Raw genomic sequence first — 24,753 nt, forward strand, 5'->3', positions numbered from 1 at the left:
ACAAATAAATAAAAGAAACATTTCTTTAAAAAAAAAAAGAAAGAAATGGGGAGGACAGCTCTGCTCTCTACGAAACCATCCTTTGGTATCAAACACAGACAGATGGATTATGCATTGTTTGGTATCTTGTGTTTGCCTTTAAAATGCCCTCCAACCATGAGACCTGGCTGGGAGCACCCTTGGTCCTCTGGGTTCTGCCTTCCCCATCAGCTTCTCTGAGGAGGTCATAGGTGAATGAGCTTTGAAAATTGTGCAAGTCACACAAAAAAGGTGCTATTTTTATTATCATTATCATCAGAGAAGCAGAATTATAGGATCAGAAATGACCTTGACAACGTGACCAGCCTTAATTCTTGTCTTCTGATGGGACCATGTGAGATGGCAATGTTTTTAGTTTTTCTTGAGAAGGATATGGCTTTCAATGCCCCTTAGCCATCTGCCACAGCATTTCACAAACTATCTCGCCACCCTCAGAAGTCACCAAGTACTTCCCGAATTCTGGCATTTCTTTCGCTTTTGAGGAATTGTCTTTATTATGAAAGATTTAAGAGAAAAGAAGTAGGGACTCCAACGTTCATAGTCGTGCCTATGCTGTGAGAGGAACCAGAGACCCTTGCTCCCAAGACCACATGATGGAGGCTTGAGCAAGTAAACGTCTGATGTCCTGGTGATGACTCATGTCAGAAGGAGCCCAAACGCTTGCAAAGTGAGTAGTAAGTACTTTGAAAGAGAAAGCAAAGCTTAACTATGCAATCTCTAAAATGTAGGAAAAGAAGGCAACTTTTAACATGTCTACTGGACCCCATGGCATTCGAAGCTCACCCTCTTAGTTGGGCTCCTGTTTACTTACCAAGTTTCATCTTCCGACACTCTCCAATAAACCAGATAAGACCCTACGTGTCTGTCACTTCCTTGAGCCTTTGAACACATTTTTGCCTTGACCTGTGACATCCCGCTTAGCCTGTCCAGCTTGCTGTCTCCTCCTCACCCTTCAGATGGTTGTTTGCCTGATGTCACCATTTCTAGGTCTAGGTGACCTCTCCCAAGGGAGATTGATCCTCTACCTTGTACAGAATATCATAGCCCTTGCCGTACCATTTTATGATTGTGTTTTTCTTCTGCAAGACCGTGAGTGTTTTGAAAACAAAGTTAGCATCTTGATCCTAAAACCTGGGACATACTGGTGAATGCATATGTGAGTGAATCCAAGAGGGACCAGCTTTGTGCATCAATCTTTCCAGAATCATATTTAATTAGGATTAGTCAGACTCAAAGGCAATGAGCTCTAAAGAGCATCTTTTGAAATAAATGCACTAAGAAAAGGGCATGAGAGTAGCTTTCACTGCAAAATATGAGAGTATTCTGTCTTGTAATATTCACATTGTAATGATGATGTTTACAAATTAATAATGTCTGTAAAGGAGCAGGCTTGAGTCGCTTCAAATCTAACCTCTTCCTGGACACACTCTGAAAATAATCTCATTTGAGTATTACTTTGCATGAGTTTTACTCGATATTTATGGAGGAGACTGGCCCTGTGCTATTTGGCACTTATGTATGTGTGGTTGGTTGGTTTATCTTCTCCGGGCATTTCGTGACAGCTCTAAAATTGGATTGCGACTTAGTGGCATGAAGCTCAAGCCAGGACAAACTTGCTTTTATCTTTGTTCCTTATAAGTATATATGACTTGGAATAAGTCCCTTAAACTAACTAAACTTTAGTTTCCTATTTTGTAGACGTTGGGGGAAGGGATTTCTCTATTATAGGGCATTTCGATGATTAAATCATAAATATAAAACATGTGATAGATATGTTACTTAAATGTTAGCTCCCTTCTCTTCTCTTCCCTCTACATAAACATGATGTGGTGTCAGTGACTATTCTCTAAAACAATGAGCGTGTTGGGTTTACATTCCCATAGGGAAATTTGGGGCGCCTGGGTGGCTCAGTTGGTTAAGTGTCTGACTTCAGCTCCAGTCATGATCTCGTGATTTGTGAGTTCAAACCCCACATCGGGCTCTCCACTGTCAGCACAGAGCCTGCTTCGGATCCTCTGTCCCCCTCTCTCTCTGCCCCTCCCCTGCTTGCACTCTCTCTGTGTCTCTGTCTAAATAAATAAATAAACTTTAAAAAAATTGTTAAAAAAATTTTTAAAAAGAAATTTAACGTGACTTCGGAACAGGGTAAGTGTTTTCCCCGGCTAAGACGGATCTGGTACCAAAGTGATATATCTTCTGAAGAAAGTTAAAATCAGAATTGTCACCATCTCTTTCCTGCTTGACCCTTCCATACATCTGGGGTGTCTTGATGGATGAGAATTGTAGTGTTCAGAAAAAAACCCGATTTGGCATAAGCGGACTGAGCAGCTGGATGGCTTTTTTGCTTCTAGCTACAGTGATAAAAAGGACACTTGCAGCTTGAGATCTATGTGTGCACTATAAAAATAATGAAAGAGACACTCAAATGAACTTTAAAGAGATATGTACCCAGAGAGTGCCTTTCCCAGTTTTTAGTCAGAAGAACCAATAAGTCAGACTGTGAAAAGTACCTAAATTGCCAGCTTTAAGCTTTTACTTTGCAGGAATTTTTCTCTAAGTGACCTGATTTCAAAGCACACGGTTTCCCCAGCATGGTCTTCTCGGCCATGACATCCAATGCCAACTTATTATTTCCATATATATGTATTTCTAGGGGAAAAAACTCTCGACATACTTCCTCTGAGTAAGGCCTAAATGGAACAGGATCTAAAAGCTCTTCATATCATTTTATCTTCACCCTCGTTCAGAGTCTGGAGTCTTGCCAGGGTGGACTAATTCTGGATGCTCTTTCTTCCCTCCCCCTTGCTTCCCCTCACCGAACAATCTCTGATCTTCTTCGTCTACTTACATCCTAGGAGACCAGCTCTGAGAAACTAAGACTCTGTGGTGTGAGCTCCAGGGGGTGATAAACCATCCCTGTAAATACTCATCAAACTCTGGGGGCATGATCCACTACTTACTGAAGATTTTCCAGCCAACGGGTGTTGGTGACACTTCTTAGCCAAACACATAAATGATGCTCCAAGTCATCCGCCTGGCATTTAGTGTCTTTCACTATGAGGCTCCTTCCCTACCATTTCATTTGTTTGTGTATCTCATCTCTATTCTACTGAACAACTCGCTGTGCAACCCTTTTCTTTGTTTTCATTTGTTCGTTTCCTGATATTAATTCCATTTCTGCATGGTACCTATCCCCCAGCCCAAAGACCCTACCCTTCTGAAAATCGTCCCTCACTGCACAATGGTACCACTTATTCGTCCTCTTCTTTATTTTTATTTTTTATGGATTTTATAAAGTTTATTTATTTATTCATTCATTCATTCCTTCATTCAGGGGGAGGGGCAGAGAGAAAGGAAGAGAGAGAATTCCAAGCAGGCTCCATGCTGTCAGCACAGAGCCCAACGTGCAGCTGGATCCCATGACCGTGAGATCACGACCTGAGCTGAAAACCAAGAGTGGGGTGCTTAAACGACTGAGGCACCCAGGCTTCCCATGTCCTCTTAATTCCTGTGTCTTTTCATGTGTATTTTTCCACACATGTATTTTTTAATTTGTATGTTGTATGACACTATGTCTGCCCGTATCTCAGGATCCTAATTAGCTTTACGGTTTCTCAAGGTCCCAAACTGTTTTAATTCATGTGATTCATGTTGATTTTTTTTTTCTTTTTAGTTTTTGATTTAAAGAATTTGAGTAGAATTGGGGCACTTAGGTGGCTCAGTTGGTTGAGCATCCGACTTCGGCTCAGGTCATGATCTTGCAGTTTGTGAGTTCGAGCCCTGTGTCAGGCTCTGTGCTGACAGCTTGCTCAGAGCCTGGAGGCTGCTTTGGATTCTGTGTCTCCCCCTCTCTCTGCCCCTCCTATGCTTATGCTCTGTCTCTCTCTCTCTGTCCTATTTTACAGATGAGAAAACTGAGACTCAGAGTCTACAAAGCCATTCAATTACTAAAGAGTAAATCTAGAATTGAACATGGTATCTCTGGCTCCAGAAGCAGGGTCTTGGCCTACTACAAAATCCTTTGCCATGGGGCACGTGGGTGGCTCGGTCGGTTGAGCGTATGACTCTTGAATTCAGCTTAGGTCATGATCCCAGGGTCATGGGATTGAGCACCCCCCCCAACCATGCAGCCTGCCTGGGATCCTCTCTCTCTCTCTCTCTCTCTCTCTTGCCCTCTCCCTTTCTCCCCTGCTCACTCTCTCTCTAAAATAAACAAACAAACAAACAAACAAACAAAATCTTTGCCTTGTGTGTGATTGAGGGCACTACTCAAGTTCTACCTTCAAAACTCTCCTGCTTTGGGAATCCTGTGGGCAGCCACCTCTCCAAGCCCTCATCACCTATACACTCCCTATAGCACTCACTTGAAAGTTATTTTATAATTCTTTGAAGTGCACTGTGGCTACATTTTCCTAGAAGGTGTTACACAAATATTAGTTGATTGACATCAATCTTGTCTCAGATATGTAGTAGTCAGTGTCAACCAACTGCTGCAACAAACAATCCCCTGATCTCAGTGGCCCAAAAGACTAAAGTTATATCGCTTGCTCATGTCATAGTCCAATGTAGTTTGGTGGTGGATTAGGGAGGGAAGATTTGGTTGGGGGTTCTTTGCTACACATAGTCATCTGGGTATCAGTGTCCTTTTTTCACGGGCTTCTTTGCCTTCTCCAGGAGCCCTGGGGTCCTCCACTGAATCCTGCCGAGTGATGAAGGAAAAGCAAGAGTATACGCCATCTCACCCCTTGGGCTGGGGGTGATATCACTGATATCACTGCATTCCATTGGTAGGAACTTGGCATAAGATCCACCTAGATGCCAGCAGGCTGGCAAAGGTAAAGTGGTCTAGCCAAGAAAAGGCAGACGTGGATATTGGAGAGCAAAGCACTTGAAAGCTTGAAAGCCAGTTTCCTCATGTATAAATGGCAATGACAGGACAGTTGCAAAATTAGCACACAGAAGTTGCTTAATGAAAGCTTGTTGGTTCCGACTCTCGGCTTCTCATAAGCAGTAGGAAACCTTTGTTAGCTTCAAAGTGACATTGAAAGGGCTGACCAAAGGCTTTTTAGAAGGTCCAAGGGATGACTGAAAGGTAAGATGAAACAATAGGGGAAGAAGAAAGAAAGTAAGACAAAAAGGAGAGAAGATGTAGCTGCCAAAGGGTGTTGGCACCAGCTGTTTCCATCGTGTCTCTCCCGAAGCCTGATCTTAGGTGAGGTTTCGGGGTGACCAGGACTGTTACTCAGAAATCCCATCATGACTCACAAATAAGGTGGAGGCAGATCATGTTGGTTCTCGTGTCTTTTGCAGGCAATTAAATGAAAGACCAAGCTGGGAGCACGCATCAGACCTACAGAAAGACAGTCATACTATTAACTTTTTTTTTTTTTTTACAAGAACAGTAACACATAGATCGCCATTAATCCTCACCCTCTTCAGAAACAGCTCTGACCTAGTTTCCCACATGAATCATTCCCTTTGAAGGCAGACCCAGCCCACTGCAGAAATTCAAGATCTGCTCCCCTTCACTCTCCACCTCTGGTTTCATCTGCCCCCACGCTTGATCTTCTCAGCATGCAGACCGGTTTTGATTCCCTGCAAGGGCCAGATCGTCACGCCTGCGTGGATTTGCATACGCTGTTCCTTGTGTCTCTAAAGTTCTTCAATCTTCTCTTTCACTCTCTTCTCATAGCGCTTCCCACAATGATGTGGCTATTTACCTTGCAAATGGTGTACTTCCTTGGGATAGGGAATCTGCCTTTAGTTCTACATCCCTGTTGTGTCACACTTGTATACGTTCAAAGCATTTACGAAATAACAACTCTCATCTATGTAGCTTTTAAATGTGTTACTCCATTTATTATCTTCAATAATCCATGATGTAGGAACTATAATTCTGACCACATTTGCATATATAACATATATTTATATTTATATATGATATATAAACAATCTATACTGTATTGTAAAACTTGCAAAATATGTTTTGGATAACATCTTTGAAATGTCTATATTAAACGCCTAAGAATATATATATATATTATATATATATATAATATAATTAAAATGAAGAAGCTGAGGGAATTTGATAGCTGTCCACTGATAAGTAGAAAAGTTGAGATTCTTTTTTTTTTCTTAATTTTTTTATTATTTATTTTTTTTTTAATTTTTAATTTTTTATTTTTTTTATTTTTATTTTTATTTTTTTTTTTTATTTATATATGAAATTTATTGTCAAATTGGTTTCCATACAACACCCAGTGCTCATCCCAAAAGGTGCCCTCCTCAATACCCATCACCCACCCTCTCTTCCCTCCCACCCCCCTCAACCCTCAGTTTGCTCTCAGTTCTCAACAGTCTCTTATGCTTTGGCTCTCTCCCACTCTAACCTCTTTTTTTTTCCTTCCCCTCCCCCATGGGTTCCTGTTAAGTTTCTCAGGATCCACATAAGAGTGAAACCATATGGTATCTGTCTTTCTCTGTATGGCTTATTTCACTTAGCATCACACTCTCCAGTTCCATCCACGTTGCTACAAAAGGCCATATTTCATTTTTTCTCATTGCCACGTAGTATTCCATAGTGTATATAAACCACAATTTCTTTATCCATTCATCAGTTGATGGACATTTAGGCTCTTTCCATAATTTGGCTATTGTTGAGAGTGCTGCTATGAACATTGGGGTACAAGTGCCCCTATGCATCAGTACTCCTGTGTCCCTTGGATAAATTCCTAACAGTGCTATTGCTGGGTCATAGGGTAGGTCTATTTTTAATTTTCTGAGGAACCTCCACACTGCTTTCCAGAGCGGCTGCACCAATTTGCATTCCCACCAACAGTGCAAGAGGGTTCCCGTTTCTCCACATCCTCTCCAGCATCTATAGTCTCCTGATTTGTTCATTTTGGCCACTCTGACTGGCGTGAGGTGATACCTGAGTGTGGTTTTGATTTGTATTTCCCTGATAAGGAGCGACGCTGAACATCTTTTCATGTGCCTGTTGGCCATCCGGATGTCTTCTTTAGAGAAGTGTCTATTCATGTTTTCTGCCCATTTCTTCACTGGGTTATTTGCTTTTCGGGTGTGGAGTTTGGTGAGCTCTTTATAGATTTTGGATACTAGCCCTTTATCCGATATGTCATTTGCAAATATCTTTTCCCATTCCGTTGGTTGCCTTTTAGTTTTGTTGGTTGTTTCCTTTGCTGTGCAGAAGCTTCTTATCTTCATAAGGTCCCAGTAATTCACTTTTGCTTTTAATTCCCTTGCCTTTGGGGATGTGTCGAGTAAGAGATTGCTACGGCTGAGGTCAGAGAGGTCTTTTCCTGCTTTCTCCTCTAAGGTTTTGATGGTTTCCTGTCTCACATTCAGGTCCTTTATCCATTTTGAGTTTATTTTTGTGAATGGTGTGAGAAAGTGGTCTAGTTTCAACCTTCTGCATGTTGCTGTCCAGTTCTCCCAGCACCATTTGTTAAAGAGACTGTCTTTTTTTCATTGGATGTTCTTTCCTGCTTTGTCAAAGATGAGTTGGCCATACGTTTGTGGGTCTAGTTCTGGGGTTTCTATTCTATTCCATTGGTCTATGTGTCTGTTTTTGTGCCAAGAAAAGTTGAGATTCAAAGCTGCATCTGTTTAATTCAAGAAGCTCAGCTCTGAACACTGACATATTCTAGGCAAATGAATATCAAGAACAATTTATATTGCAGTTCCTTCAAAGAGAGAGACATCATACAGTGATTAGTTAACACTGTCAATGCAGTTAGTAGGAAAGACACTGTAATGGAGCAGAGTTCTGAGAAAAGCTGTGTTCCTGTCTGGGCTCTGGACGAAGAGTTTCAGACTGGTGTCCACTGTGTTGCAGCAGGTATGGGCTTTTCTTGAGGCAGATAAAAAGTCATCAAGATGCCTAGGAGATCGGCTTATGGGGACAAGGATTTCTGGTGAAACAGGAGGTCCTTCCCTTTCTCCATCCCCTACATAGCATCCTCTCTGTTACAGGCTGAATTGTGCCCACTCAAAATGTATATGTTTAAATCCTAACCCCTGGTATCTCAGAATGTGACTGTGTTTGGATACAAGGTCTTTAAAGAAATAATTATGTTCAAAGACGGTCATTAGGGTGGTTCCTAATCCAATTTGAGTGGTGTCCTTATAAGAAGAGGAAATCAGGACACAGGCCCGGACTGAAGAACGTGGGAAGACACAGGATGAAGATGGTCATCAACAAAGCAAGGACAGGGGCTTCAGAAGAAACCAGCCTAGCTCACACTTTCATCTCAGACTTACAGTCTCCAGAATTGTGAGAAGATAATTTTCTGTCGGTTAAGGACTGAGTCTGTGGTATTTTGTTAAGGCAGCCCTGGCAAACTAATAGACTCCCTTTCATCCTTCAGTGACTCTCAAATAAGAAGGGTAGAAGCACATCTGGGAATAAAAATGGTTGACCTTGTTTCTTTTAGAGAGAAAAACATGGGTCTTGGATTCATGATCTCTAAGTCTGATTCATTCATTCATTCATTCATTCATCATTCATTTTTTTGGTCTGACACTTATTACCTGTCTACCATGGCCCAGGCAGTGTGCTTGCTCATTAATGGAGTTCAAACCCATTCTTTGCATTTGAGAGTCCCCATCTAGCACAGGACCAGATATGGCATAGACTTCAGATGATGCCTTTCTAATGTATTATTCCTCCTGTTCCTTGTTAACAGAACCCTGATTTATTCGTGTTGAATAATATGATGGATGAACATTTGCCAGTTTCTCTTGTAGACAGGGGTGGTTACATGACTAGATCTGGCTAAGAGAAATCGTGGGGTATAGTGCAGTAACAACTGGGAGGAACATCTGGATCCTCCTTCTATGAAGGGTTTGTTGCCCAAGTGTCCAGGAGTGCTGGGAATGGACAACCTTCAGCTGTCATCCCCATCAGGGACAGCCTCAGCTGAGGAGAATTGCCTTGCCCAAAGTCATGGTCTTCCCAAAGTGGTCATAACAGTGATTGATGTTGGAATATAAAGTCCCAGTCATCTCAGACCAATAAGGACAACTCTAAAGAGCCATTATCTCTGGGGAGCTCTTCAAGGAATCAGCCAAAACTGTTGTTGGACCTGCACTGAAGTTCCACTTTTTCTGTGTTCTAGTTCCTTCCACCTCCTTCCACAGAGTCAATTCCAATGGCACACTTCAAACATCCTGCATGCTAAATCTTTCTCATGTGGCTCCTTCAACTATAAAAATATGGAATAAACTTTCCCCTTGCCCTTTCCCTTCTTCCTGCCTCAATGCACAATGGCTGGGGCTCCAGCAGTCATTTTGTAACCATAAGGCAACTTCAAGAATCAAAGCCACATGCTAAGGATTGTGGAGCAGAAATAAAAAAAAGCAAAGACCTCTATCAACATCTACCAGTTACCCCTGTCCTGCCTACTTTTGGACGTCTCATTACATAATAAAAATAAAACTCTTGATATGCTTAAACCACTGGTTTTGGTGTTGGATTTCTGTCACATGCAACCAAAGATAATTCCCACTGATATCAAACATTAACCAAATTCTTATATAAATGATACACTTTTTTATTTGAGTGAGAATTAAAGTATTCAATGAGAATGCGTAAGTGGATATGAGTGGTGGTCAGGCAAAATTTTTCCGGAGGTGGTGCTGGGGGTGGGGGGTGCTTCTTGAAGTTGGAAGGAGTTGAGTGCTTTCTAGAACTAAAGTAAGCCAGATGCAAGTATCTAGAGCAAAAAGGTAGGTAGCACGTGGATGAGGGGTAGAAATAGAAGACTGGCAGAATTTTGAAGCTGGATGTCGGATGTTTTCAGCTTGCCCCTGACTTTATTCTCCAGCCTTCTTCACCCAGTTCTTTACCCTGGAAAGCCAATCATTGTGGGTTATATCATTGTGGAAAGTGAATGAGATCAGACAGAAAGGGGAGAAGGACATCAGGGTATTTATTTCCCAGTTCCCTGCCCGTGGTGTTCCCCAGGCTAGCTGTGTGGTTGTGTGTCCTTCTATCAAAGGTCACTGTTCTTTTTAAGGTGATTTTCTCGCATGACTTTCTCCTTCTGTGTTACCAACCAAGAATCTGTGGATAGAGTTCAGGAGGCCTGTGAACTTTAATAAAGAAAGTAAAAATACATCTTTACACACACTAACCTGTAATGAAAAATTACCATTTCCTTTAATTATCAAATTAGACAACACATCATAATGGCATTAGTGATGCCTGTGGCTGCTGTCATAAATTTTTTCATATCACTTCACAGAAGATGCAGGTATGTCCAACTATCTTTTATGTTCATCACTACCTTGAAATTGCAATCTATATTAGACCCACCACTAGATCTTGGTAGGTAATGCACTAATAAAGAGGCATTTATATTGATATATGACAAACTTTTCTTATTTAAATATTTTATTCATCATCTTTTATTAAAACCAGCTTCTTTTGTAATTCTAAGTATTTTATCAAATTTATTTAAAAACATCATCTTGAGATGAGGTCTGTGGATGCCGCCAGACTGATAAAAATTGAGGGGCCCAGCTATTCTTTCCTCCCATGTTCCACTGAGACTGATAGTAGTAACAGCTCCCCTCTCACTAGCCTGAGGGGCCTCAATACCCCACTACACCTTTGTAAGTAATCCTTTTATTAAATCCTCCTTAATTTATTGTGAGCCCAGCTTACCATCTGTGTCCTACTGGAACACTGACTGATATACTTCATAGAGACTTGGACCCGTATAATCAAGAGTAGTTGTGAGACCTTAGGCAGGTCACTTGATTTCTCTGAGACTCTGTTTTTCTCATTTGTAAAATGGAGATAATACCCCAAATAATAAGATCAAAACATCTACTTTATTGTCAGGACAAGTCAATGTAATGTTTGAATATTATTTGACATTTTAAAAGTATTGCGTAAGCCCTGTTTTTTATGTGTCAGCTTTCTCTTGCCCTTCTTTCCTCCTGTTCTGCTTGGCCAGCATGTTGGCAGGACCAAAATATACAGCTACTATCTGAAGATAGGGTTTGTTCCAGAAGATAATAGTACTCACGTTGCTTCTATTGATAAAGCTTCATGGAATGGGAAGTATTTAGTCTCCCCCTCTGTAATTTTTGCGTCAAGTCTAGATGGAATAAGTTGTCATTAAAAAAACCCAGAACAGGGACGCCTGGGTGGCTCAGTTGGTTGAGCGTCCAACTTTGGCTGAGGTCATGATCTCACAGTTCGTGAGGTCGAGGCCCATGTCAGGCTCTGTGCTGATAGCACAGAGCCTGGAGCCTGCTTCAGATTCTGTGTCTCCCTCTCTCTCTGCCCCTCCCCTGCTCACACTCTGTCTGTCTCTCAAAAAATAAACATTAAAAAAAAAACAAAAAAGGGGCGCCTGGGTGGCGCAGTCGGTTAAGCGTCCGACTTCAGCCAGGTCACGATCTCGCGGTCCGGGAGTTCGAGCCCCGCGTCGGGCTCTGGGCTGATGGCTCAGAGCCTGGAGCCTGTTTCCGATTCTGTGTCTCCCTCTCTCTTTGCCCCTCGCCCGTTCATGGCTCTGTCTCTCTCTGTCCCAAAAATAAATAAACGTTGAAAAAAAAAATTAAAAACAAACAAACAAACAAACAAAAAAAAAAACAAAAAAAACAGAACAATATTTCTCAAATAGGAGTAACATAGATACCATTTCCAAGAATATTTTACAAATAGTGATTTCCCTGTGTTCAATTATTTTCATTATAATATTACTTTAATGAGTACAAGTAAATTGGATATATAACCTTATGCTTATAGTTCTTGTATAGCTATGAATCAAAAACAAATTTGCAAATTAAATACAAGAGATGCTATTAAAATGATAAACTGAGCATATGCTTCAATGTCCTTTTTCTACCCCAAATACATAGAATAAAATTAACCATAGTACTGCTGTAAAACAAGAAGGAGTACTCTCCATAGACCAGCAATTATAAAGAATTCCTGAAAGGTTTGAGGCAGATGGAATGTGAATAATTGATGGAACCTAACCACTCATGAGGGGGCTTGTTCCCAGTTGGGAGTAGCTTCAGATACTTTGTCTAAATGCTGAGGATTGAACACTGGAGCAGGAGGGAGCTCTAGGGAACTCTTGGCAGTCAAGGTGACTTCTACAATACCATAGTAGGAGAGACCAGATGGCTTGCCCCCTCCCCCTTCCACCCACCACACACACCACACTTGTGAGGGCAGTGGCAGAAGGGTCTGTCCCTAGGCAGAAGAAGTACATGGAGACATTAGACCTGAGAGGCAAAATAGCCCCCTGAGTGGCTGCTAATACTCAAGGGAAAGGAGGAGTCTCCAGACCAGAAGACTAGATCATAACCATCCCAGCAATACATTCTACCTTTGTTTTATCATCACTGGCAACGGCAGTATAATCCAGCTCTCAAATAGACAAACAATCAGAAATACAAAGAAAAGTGCAAAACCAAGACTCATTTAACACTTAATAAAGACAATCTAATAAAAAAGTGTCAACAAACTCAACAAACACAAGTTCTGAGAACTAAGGGAACCAAAAAAAATACCAAATATAGAGAGATAAAAGAGGACATTGCATTCGAATAAAGAGACTCAACTAAAGATCTTGGACAGAAGAGGTTGTTGAAATAAAAGGAACATGTAGTAGATGTACTAATGGCAGAATGTACAGAACTGAGAACTTGTAGCTGCAAGATCTAGTTGGCAAAATTTCTCAGAACACCAAGTAAGTGGCAAAAATGAAAACACAAAAGAAAAGCTAAGAAACTAGAAGAAATCAGAAGTTTCTCAGAGGGGTTCTGGAAGAAAAGAACACAGAATAGATAGAAAAAAAGTAGTAAAAAAAAATAGAAGGAACATATCCAATTTGAGGAAGACATGTATTTTGAGATTAAAAGGGAATACTAGGGATTAGGCAGGAGGAATATAAAATGATCCACACTGAAGCATATTGTAGAAAAATTCAGACCACCAAAAATAAATAGGAAATCCAAAAACCTTTCAGACAAAGGGGAAAAAGCACTTTTCTACAGAAGAATAACAATCATATTGGCAGAAGTCTTCTAATTCACAACAATGGATGCGAGAAATAAATATAACAGTATCATCAGCATTCTATACCCAGCTAAACTATTGTTCAATTCAAATGGGAGGACAAAATAGACACATTTCACTGACTTGGATGTTTAACCATCCTTAAACTCTAACTGAAACGATTACTAAAAAATGCATCTGGCAAAATGAATTCAAAAGGAAGATGTGGGGTAAAAGAAAAAAAAAAAAGAGGAAACAAAAACAGTAAAATATACTCCAAAGAATAAAACTGTTTTGATTAATAAAATACTGGATAAATAAATCTCAGATGATCTCAACATGGTATATGAAAGAAGACCAAGAATATGTGGGAATTTAAATTTTGTTTAGGTTTTTGTCTTATTGTGGAAGAAGCTACAGATTCCAATTAACTCTTGATATTGATTAGAAAAAAAAACTACCCATAAACATGTGTGTTGGGAACTATGAATTCCCACATGGCACAAAGGCCTTGCCTGAACACTGGGCTAAGAGATTTGACCAAATTTTAGGCTCGTTTCTACTTGCACTAAATCATCTCGCTAAAGTTAATCCCAGCCCCTGGGCTGAATCTTTGCTCAAGAGAACACAATGTTGCCAAACAGCAAAATGTACATTGCCCCAACCCACATTGCCAAACCATTTTCAGTAATTCTCCACTTACTCCTGTTTTGTAATTTTCCATTTTCCCTGTAGTTCTCCCAACCTTCCCCCCACTGCCCCGCTAATGCTTCTCCATAGCCCCCTTTTGTTCCTTTTCTGTTCTCTCTTTAAAAACTCAGTCACCTTGTCGTAGTTGGAGTTGAACCAAGTCTATAGTGGAATCTCTCTCCTCTACTGGAGTAATCTAAATAAAGCCGTCTTGTTGCCTTTAACAAGAGTCTGGCTCTGGTTTTCTTTGACAGTGTTAAAAGTTTTTGGGTGACAATTAGAATGGTAAAAGTAAAATGTGTAGTCTGAGTCTGAAAAGACCTCAAAGTAGGTCTTTCTGAGGAGGAGACATTTAAGCAGAGAACTGAAGGATGAAAACGAGGCAGATTTGCCGGAAGCTGGGGAAAGAGGGTTTTAGGCAGAGGCCATAGTAAATGCAAAGGTTCAGAGTTGGATGAGTATTTAACAATCTGCAACAACAAGGAGGAAATAAATGTGAAAAAAGTAAAAAGTGAGCAAGAGGGAGAATAGTTTGAGGTAAAGTTGGGGAGGGAGGCAGAGTGGCTCATAATCATGGGGCACCCACATTTCTGTCTGAAGCTCTGCAGTAATTCTGAGTTATGTCTCTCTCTCCCCACAGGCCAGGAGCTTGATGAAGACAAGGGCTGTGTCTCTTCATTGATATTCCCCCGGCTCTTCACCCAGTAGCCAGCTCACAGTAAGTGCTCAATAAATGGATGGTTGTTCATTTCTGTCTTTTTTTTTTTTTTTTTTTTGGTGTCTCTCTCATAACATCTGTAACTCTGCCAGATTTAAGATTTAAAAAGAGAGAGAAGCAGCAGATGTCTTCTTATGTTTCTTCAAAGAGTCCTGAGGCAGTTTAGAAATAAAGGCTATATAGCTACAAGCATGTCCCCAACAAAAGGTCTAGGCTTTGAGAATGGAAGCACTCCTTAACGCTTAACTTGTCTCTGACCTTTCTTACTTCTCCCACCCCTATCTACCTAAACATACAGAGGGCACGTAGACCTGAGAAGCTGAAATACAGGCTCCTGAGTTTAAAATACTAAGCATCTTCCTGAAATATGTGCCCACACACTGCTTGTCATCCCACTGGGGCTGTCCCGCCAAACTGGAAGGTTGACTTATAAAGTTCTACAGCTTTTAGCCAGGATACAATTAGGTGCCAATGGGTGGGGGTGGATAATGAGTGACAGTCAGCTGGTCCTTCCACCTAAGAGAAGTTTCTCAAAGGACTCCTTGTTCCCTTTGATCAAACACAATGGAATGAACGCACAACCAACTTAATGGGTTTCTATTTTCTTGCAAGAAAGAAGCACCAGGAGAGGTGGCTTGTTATTTTTCTGAGCTCACTCAGATGGTATTATTGACTCGATTCACCTCACACAGGGGGAGGGAGATAGCCCTTCTCCCTGCCGTGAAGGACATGAACTTATTCTTTGAAAACTAAAGTCTTCCCATATCTGACTCTGGAAACACTCAAAGATGTGACTGATGTGGCTTTGCATTCTGTAGGTAGTCTTCTAATTCTGTGGAGAGAAATCTTCTGGGTCTTGAGGAAATCTAGAGAGGTAGGCAGGGCTCCTTTTGTTTAATTCTCTCCACACTAGAGGTCAACGTTGTGTAAATCTTGAAGCCCATGAATGCCCCAATCTCAATTCACATAGAAGGTGATGCAAAAGTTTGAGCAGAGAGGCCTCTTACCTGGGTGTTTTAAAAGCAAAAATGTTCTTTGGATGATTCTGAAATACTCCCATAATTAAAACCCTCACTTTTTAAATAAAAGAACATATATCCATAAAGATCCATATATCTTTAAATAAAAGAAAATATATCCATTTTTTCCCTTGAGTTGAGTGTGTGTGTGTGTGTGTGTGTGTGTGTGTGTGTGAGGAGTGTAGGTATGGAGATGGGTTCTAATTTGTGTTTCTCAGTTTTTTTTGGAAGGCAGCTTTGAGAGGCACTGATTCCTGAAAGAAGCTGATTTTTTAAACTTCCTTACTCATCCTCTTAAGACTTGGTTTAGACATATCTTTCATGAAGACTTTTCTGATTCACCCAAGTAGACTGATCCTTGTTCTGTACCTTAAATGAATATTTATTAAGGTGGTTATAACCCTGTTGAGTATTTATGCTTATATCTCTCTCCCTGTCCATAATGACCTTCTCTATGAACTTGGGTAGATTCCTTCCCCTCTATAACCCTAGTTGTCTGTAAATGTTTGCTGATTAAATGAGATTGAATGAGTGGAACAATAACTTTTAATCCAGGGATCATTGATCCTCCCGACATTTACAAAGGCAATAACTAGCATTCACCAGCCATTTCAATATTAAATAGTTTTAATGAATATCAAATGTCTGCCACTAAGAGTTTAGCTCTGGTTACATGAAATGCCTCTTTGTTTGGTGGTGATTTTATTAACTCTGTCCTAATACTGCTGTCAATGGGGTATTATTGGCTATAAGTGAATCAATAAAGAATTTATTACTTAGTCAATAGGGTTTTATTTCCTGGTAGACAAAAATCATTGAAAACATTATACCTTTGTGGGGAAAATAAAACAATAAAAAGAAATGGGCGACTAGAGCTTTGGGGGGCACATCGTCGTATAAAATCTACACCGGAGCGTGGGCAAGAGCTAGGTAGGAGTGGTTTCTCTGCAGAGCATGTTAAATAAAGCCAGGCAAAGGGGACTTCTGGATTTAGAGAACAGTAGATGCCTCTTGATTTCAAAACTTCCCCACACCCACCCCAAAGGGATACACACAGAGACAACAAAGAGAGCAGTTAAAAGTACACACGATCATGCCTTTGGCATTACTAGGAGACAGAGTCCCCATGGCCTTTAAATTACCTAGAAGTAGAGGAGATGGTGAATTCCAACACAGGCTCTGTCTGTGGGTGAGAGAGTAGAAAAGAGACATGTAGAGAATCGCAGAGAACCTATATAAAGCATAAAGTAACTCCAGAAATGGAAATTCCAACATTAAATGCTGAAAGCAAACAAACAAACAAACAAACAGGCAGCGACTTGGATGTTCAGAACACTGAATACAGGGAAGGGTTTTGAATTGGTAAGAAAATGGAAAAGCAGAGTTTGAGAAGTATTACTTCTGGGAAAGATACAGATACGTGGAGAAGGGGTGGTGTTCCTTACAGACAAATCGATGAAGGAAATAAGTAGGAAAGATTAAGAACTCTCCAAGAGAAATTAATTAGCCTTCCTTTCTCCACTCCATCATCACCAAAATCATCTATAAAAGAAACTGCACAGAAGAGGGGAGAACCATCATAAAGGGGAGCTTTTAAACAAAGAACTCTGATCATAAAAGAAATAAGAATCTAGAAAAGTAGAACCACAGTCATACAAAGCTACTGTAAAAAATTAGAAAATGAATATCAAAGTATGATTTCTCCTTTGTAGATTCCTGCTGATGGACATTCTTATCAGGAAATTCAACTAAAAAGCAGAAGAGTACACACAACAGATTTTCCTGGTCTTCTTGAATTTTTATAGAACTGTCTGATGTGGTTCCCAGCAAATACAGGAGACATATAGATATAGACGTAGATAGATATAAGACAATTTTATCATAGACATGGAAGGCAAAGAGACTTAACGGGAGGCAGGTTTTCTGCACTTCACTCAAAGTGATGCAATGTCATCACCAACAGACTGGGATAAGTTCCCATGCCTGTGATGTAATACACAGTGTCACCACCAGAAAGGCTATACAAAGAGATATAGTCAAAAACTTCTGCCAAGAGCTGAGAAAAGACTATTTCAACCAGAAGGCAGAGCAAGTGCAGAGGTCCTGAGTTGGAAAAGTGCACCAAGTCATGGTAACGCTATACATAGATCAAAATGAAATTCGAAAAAATGTTCAAGGGATCTATGGGAAGGCAGGGAAAAGAAAAGAGTATTAAACAGAGTGAATAGGCAAAAAACAAACAAAAAATATATGGCAGGAGCAAGCTTTAACATATCCATAGTTAAAGATAATATTCTCATAATGACAAATTGTAGATGGAGGACAGATCAGTTCGGGTATTGGGGAGGGCTGGGAGTGGGTGTATTGCCAAAGGGGAACATGGGAGGTCTTTGTGATAGGGAATAGCTTTGTATCTTGATTGCAGTGGTGGTTAGAGAAATGCACACATGTGAGCAATGATATGGAACTGAACACACATCATGCCAGTGTCAACTTCCAGTTTCCTATGCTGCTGTCATCTTATAAGCTGCAACTACAAAGGGAAATTGGGTCAACATGAGATTTCTCTGCAATATCTTTGCAGCTCTCTGTGAATCTATAATTATTTCAAAATAAAAAGTGAAAAATAAATTTAAAAAAATTTAAATGGGAAGGGAAGAGAGGTGGTGGGAAGTAGGATTCATCTTTTAGGTGTAAGAGGAAACCTTTTAAAACTGACATAGAAGACAGTAAAGTAGAGAATTAGTGGAATTATAAAAAGTATGAAAACCGAAAGAACTACTAGATGAAAATGAAAATTTTTGTACACACTAAAGAAAAAAAGGACAACACACCAAATAGAGAAGGAAACACAGTAAATATAATATATGCCTATATCATGATATAAGTTAGTATGAATAAGAAATGACAGGTGTTGGTGAGGATGTGCAGAAAAAGGAACCCTCTCACACTTTTGGGAATGCAAACTAGTGCAGCCACTCTGGAAGACAATACAGAGGTTCCTCAAAAAGTTAAAAATAGAACTACCCTATGATCCAGCAATCTCATCACTGGGTATTTGTCAAAAAATTACAGAAACACTAATTCAAAGGGATACAGGGGCGCCTGGGTGGCGCAGTCGGTTAAGCGTCCGACTTCAGCCAGGTCACGATCTCGCGGTCCGTGAGTTCGAGCCCCGCGTGAGGCTCTGGGCTGATGGCTCGGAGCCTGGAGCCTGTTTCCGACTCTGTGTCTCCCTTTCTCTCTGCCCTCCCCCGTTCATGCTCTGTCTCTCTCTGTCCCAAAAATAAATAAAAAACGTTGAAAACAAAAACAAAAACAAAAACAAGAACAAAACAAAGGGATACATGCACCCCTATGTTTATTGCAGCATTAGTCACAATAGCCAAACTATGGAAGCAGCCCAAGTGTCCATCGACAGATGAACAGATAAAGAAGATGTGGTGTATACACACACACACACACACACACACACACACACACACACTGGAATATTATTCAACCATACGAAAGAATGAACTCTGGCCATTTTCACCAATATGGATGGGCCTAGAAAATGTAATGTTAAGCGAAATAAGTCAGTCAGAGAAAGGCAAATATTGTATGATTTCACTCATATGTGGAACTTAAGAAACAAAACAAAGGAAAAAGAGAGAGAGAGACCAACCAAGAAACAGACTCTCAACTACAGAGAACAAACTGGCGGTCACCAGCGGGCAGGTGGGTAGGGGGATGGGTGAAATGTAATATGTAGTGTCTGGATTAGTTAGAAGCACACTTACCACGATGAACACCGGGTGGTGTATACAATTGTTGAGTCACTATCGTACTCCTGAAGCTAATATAACACTGTGTGTGAACTATAATGAAATTAAAAGGAAAAACTCAATAAAAAAAATAATATGAGGCAAGAAGACAAAATTGAAAGCAAACATCTTAATCACATTAACAAATATGAATGGGCTTAACTCACTAGGAAAAGGAAGTTCTCTCAAATTGGTTTATAAAGCAAAATCCAAGTCTATACTATATCCAAGGGACACTTTGTAAATGAGCGATTCAAAAGAACCACAGAAGCAGGGATGACAAAGCTTTAGCAGGGCAAATGGGAACAATCAAAGGGAGCGCCAGTCGTCTCTTCTGCGAGGAGAAGTCGGCTCTGGAGCAGGCTGCCTGGCTGCGGACTCCTGTTCATTCCTCCCCAGACTTCCTTCTGCCTCAGTCATGGTGTCCCAGCTCTTCCTCAGAAACCTCCAATACTCTTCCTCGTCGGTGCTTACTGCCTGAATCACTCCTTCTCGGGGTACCCGCTTGGTTTGCGTCTCCACTTTTTCGTGTTTCTTCCCTCAAGTCTCCTCATCAGAGAGGAAATACCTAACCCCTAAGTAAAATAACCCCCCTCGCACTGAAATATAAAATAGTCCTCTTCCTTATTACCACGTGACACATGACGTGTGTCAGTCGGCTCGGGCTGCTATAACAAAATACCACAGATGGGCTGGCTCGAGCAACATATGTCGCATTTCAAGTTTTCATATTTCTGAAAGCTGGACGTTCCCAGTCAAAGTCTGGGAGGGTCTGATGTCTCATGAGAGTTCTCTTCCTGGTTTGTAGACGTCTACCTGATTGCCACATTCCTCACATGATGTTTCCTCTGATGGGGGTAGGGCGGCAGGGGAGACAAAGAAAGGGAGGGAAGCAGAGGGTGGGAGAGAGGGAGGGAGAGAAGAAGAGAGAGAAGGATCTTCTTTTTATAAAGCCACCAGTCTTATCAGATTAGGACCCTCCACTATGACCTCATGTAACCTTAATTATCTCCATAAAGGCCCTATCTCATATTACGGGTCAGGGCTTCAACACCCGAATTTTGGGGGGACGCAATTCAGTCCACAGCACGATCTATTTATCTTTTTGTCATCTTTCCGATGAGTGTTCCATGAGGGCAAGAACCCACCTGTATTCTGTTCACTGCTGCGACTCTAGTGTCTCAAATATGGCCTGACATCATTGGAACTCAATAAAATACTGTGACATCGTGAAGGCACGCACAAAAAGTAGCTGGGTGATCTTCAGCGTATCCTTGGCCTCGCTAATCTCCCTTTTTCTCATCTACTGGATGAGAATAGTGAGTACACCTACCTCACAGCTTTGTTTTAAATATTAAAAGAGATCATTCATGCCCAAACCCTTTGTATTGTACCTAGCATATGGTAAGAGCACAATATAGATTAGTTATTTCTGCTATTATTATTGCTGCCAACATTATTATTATGTTGAGGCTAATCCTCAACTGTGTTCTCCAGTCCCACTCGGAGCAAGACTGAATGGTGGAGACAGGGAAAGCTGGGGTCAGCATATTCCAGAGGGAAGGTGGTCATCGTTGCCACAAGGTGTCACACGTAGGTGCTCTCAGTTTTAGTTGGGGGTTTGATATGGAATTTGAGGTGTTTCTTGGTTTTAGAGTCCAGGTAAGTAGTTAATAGTCCTGAAGCCCGACCCTGCTTCAGGTTTAACAATGTCACTATTATCTGCTCTCTACCCACATTGCCATTTCCCTGAGATGTTGGGAGACTGCGTGTGTGACTGGGGATGAGTGGGGCAGGAGAGGAGGAGGAGGAAGATGTCTCCTGCACAGATCTTCATCCAGATCCACTCAATTGGGAAGACCCTGGTAGTCTGCCCTGTTACGAGGCCTCTAGGCAGGCACCCCCAGGGGAAGATCCCTCAAGAGAAGAGAAGCCAGTGCTTGTCCAACCCTCAGGCTCAGCCAGCTACTTCTCAGGCCTCTATTTATTTTATCTTGGAGAAAAGCCAGCATTACCGTATCTTCCTGTTGCCACTGTCTGTCCCCCCACCCCCCGTCCCCACTGCCCTACACCAACACTTCACAGAATTCTTGGGCACAAAGAAATCCTGGGCAGGTCTCCACTCTTTGAGCCTTTGTCTTGGGGAGGAATTAATTGTGGCTAGGAAGCAGGTGAGATTCGTGTGGGTGTGTGTTGCCCATCATACCTGCAAGAACTGGAGAACCTTCCAGTTACTCTTGGGCTGCAGGGTGGAACTCGTCGCCAGCACCGGTTGACAGAGTATCTTTCTAGAACATTCAGATCCATGGTGTTTCTCTGTTTCCATCAGCTAATCCAGAGGGCATTGTCTGCTTTTCCACATAGAAGGCAACTACGCATGCATAGACTCTGACCCCCGATGCCAGGCTAGTCCACAGAGGCAGACATGTGTGGTGTTCTCAGGTGCCAGATCTTGAGGCCTCCTTGATAGCTATTCAGGTCTCCCCTGGTTTTGTTTTGGGAATGCAAAGATTGATAAGGCAATACTTACCTTCTGAAAAAAGCCCAAATGTCCATTGACTGATGAATGGATAAAGAAGATGTGGTATATATATATATACACAGACACACACACACACACACACACACACACACACACACAATGGAATACTACTTGGCAATGAAAAAGAATCAGATCTTGCCATTTGCACCAACATGGATGGAACTAGAGGGTATTACGCTAAGTGAAATAAGTCAGTCAGAGAAAGACAACTATATAATTTCAGTCATATGTGGAATTTAAGAAATGAAGGAGATGAACATAGGGGAAGGGAAGGAAAAATAAGAAAAACAGAGAGGGAGACAAACCACAAGAGACTCTTAACTACAGAGAACAAACTAAAGGTCGTTGGAGGGGAGCTGGGTGGGAGGATGGGCTAAATGGGGGATGGAGATTAAGGGCACTTGATGGGATGAGCCCTGGGTGTTGAATGTAAGTGAGGAATCACTAAATTCTATCACTGAAATTACTGAAATCATCATTACACTATATGTTAGCTAACCTGGATTTAAGTAAAAAAGATAAATAAAACAAAAGACATCTGAAAAATCAGATTGCTGCTATTACTTCACCCGGCCAGAAGGTGGGGCCACGTCTATTTTTCTATATTCTTTTGCAAAGTGCAGATACTGTAGGGGGAATCTGTGTTGGTAGGTTCATTCCACAGTAGATAATTTTAGTCTTGACTTTATTTTTGCTTTCTGCTCTCCTCCCTCCCTCCCTTCCTTTCTTCCCTCACTTCTTTTTCTTCCTCTCTCTCTCTTTTTTTTTTTTATCACCGCTTTATTCTTAGGAAGCTATATTAGAGAACTCCCCCTTTTTTTCTAATTTTTCAAATTCACGTAATTTTTTAAAAAAAATTCCACTCCTCTTTGACTTTGAGAATGAATAAAATAGAAGCCCTGGCCTTCCCCTAGGGTGTCACTCCCTTCAGGTTTTTGCTCAGAGAAATAAAAGTTAAGAACATCCATTGTACTGACTTAATAGAGTCTTATTTTTGGCCATCGAAAGCTTTGGAAGAAAGGCAGAACACCAGCCAACAAAGAGTGATTATCTGTCCTCCAGAACCCAGCTTGGGAGACCTCATTACCACACCACTCCCACGTCGAGAGGTGATACGACAAAAGATACTAAAGCTAAGGCCGCTGTGTGTTGTGGCGAGAAGCGGGGATGTCTTGAAGGATGAGCAGGAGGAGGTGGGAAATTGGCAAGAACTGGAGAGAAATGCAATTTTTGTAAAGCTTTATAATTTACTGTATTCATCCTCTGAAATGCTCTATTGTATTTTTTTTGCCTCTGTGAAAGGCCTCATTTCCCCCCTCATTCAATTCCTCTGCCCTAGTTTAAGAAAGAAAAAAAAAAAATCCAATTGATTGGACTCAAGGGCAGTGATAATTTCCATGACAATATCAACAGTTTTAAAATCAGGCTCACAAGTTCGGAGCAAAATTACCCTGTGGTTCCTAGAAAATCGGCCTCACGGAGCAGCTTTTGCTAAATTCTACTCTGGTTTCCAATCAGGCCACAGCAGACAGAGAACCCCTGTTAGCAGAGGGGGAAATAGTTTGATGGGTTCGATTGCGTGGCTGGGCCAGCCCGGGTCAGGATGCAGGGGACTCACAGACGTGATTGTGTGGCTTAGCGCCCGATGATAAGGGTTCATGAGCAAATGGGCTGGCTGTGGTTAAATCTTGCTTGTCTTGGAACCACGCTCAGGTGATAACCAGTTCTCTCCGAATGGAATTGCCAGCTTCTTTTGTTCATATTTTCTATTTACGACACGCTGGTGTCTCTCATAGGCTCGGATTTGCATAGTTGTGTATAAGATATTCGCTGGCTGGAAACACCTGCTTTGTGTATCTTGGTTTGCAGGCTGGTATAAGGAAGGTTCTTTTGAGCTCAATTCAACACCCTGAGGTCTGAGCCAGGTTGTGGTTTACTGGAGAGGTCAGTGGTGTTGCCAGAAATGCTAAACCGTCAGAAGATGAGGTCTCTTTAGATCCCTGCAAGCCCAGTTTTCCTCCAGACTCCAAACAATAGAGTCAGATAAGAACATCCGCAGCCCGCGATATTACAGACACCCCTATCCAAGCTTTTCATTCCTAGAGGAGATTAAGTTGACGGTCTGGCAGACCCACCTTGACCAAACAGCTCTGCACACCATGCACTCTGCTCTGTCATTTGCTCGGTCTTCTTATCACAAAGCAGGCAAAGTGGGGGTGCGTTCCAGCTCCTAACCTTTCTCCCTACACAACTCAAACAAAAAGCAGTAAATGGTTAAGTCGCGCTGACTTCAACACACATCCCAAGTTCATTGATGACCATGTGATCGTAATGCAAGCCTTTATCCTCTCCTGTTAAATGGGAATAATTAGCGTGTCTGCGGTTAGCACAGCGCTTGGCAAGTAGGAAGGATTCAATACATGTGAGTCATTACTCTCCTTCATCCTCGTCAACAGAAAAACAGAGGAAAAGCTGGAAGAGACTTTAGAAATAATTACCTAGTCTAGTAATTTTTGAATATTTTAAAACCGTGCACAGTGTTTTATAGAAATCCAACCGTGGACAGGAAAGTAGCCCTCGGAAATAGATCCAAGAGGAGCATCTCTGCAGAGGTATGAGGATTTGGAAGATGTGGGGTCCTACCTGCTTGGTCCTTTCCCCAACGACACTCTTGACAAGGTCTCTAGAATTCTAAGAATTCCAAGGTTTATACTTTGACAACCACTTATCTAACCCAACTTCCCATTTTTATTAACAGACCAAGAGAGGAAGGAGACTTGCAGAAGGAAGTCACACAGCTAAAGACAGACTGGCTCTGACTTGAACGGTCTTTCTTACGTACCCTTGAACCAGGCACTGGCGATACAAGTGAGATGTATGATCTTCATCTACTCTAT

General features: G+C 41.4%; 1 long non-coding RNA gene across 1 annotated transcript; it reads right to left on the bottom strand.

Annotated features, from left to right (window-relative positions):
- Nucleotides 1-1,220: 1,220 nt before the first annotated feature.
- Nucleotides 1,221-24,753, bottom strand: LOC147582099 (uncharacterized). The gene is made up of 2 exons (XR_015250581.1): nt 23,992-24,753; nt 1,221-5,389 (listed from the first exon to the last, which is right to left on the bottom strand). It is a non-coding gene; the product is annotated as an uncharacterized LOC147582099 (long non-coding RNA).

The sequence above is a fragment of the Puma concolor genome, chromosome B1, assembly GCF_028749965.1.
Source record: "Puma concolor isolate L17-30 chromosome B1, mPumCon1.1.hap2, whole genome shotgun sequence".
Classification (NCBI taxonomy): domain Eukaryota; kingdom Metazoa; phylum Chordata; class Mammalia; order Carnivora; family Felidae; genus Puma; species Puma concolor.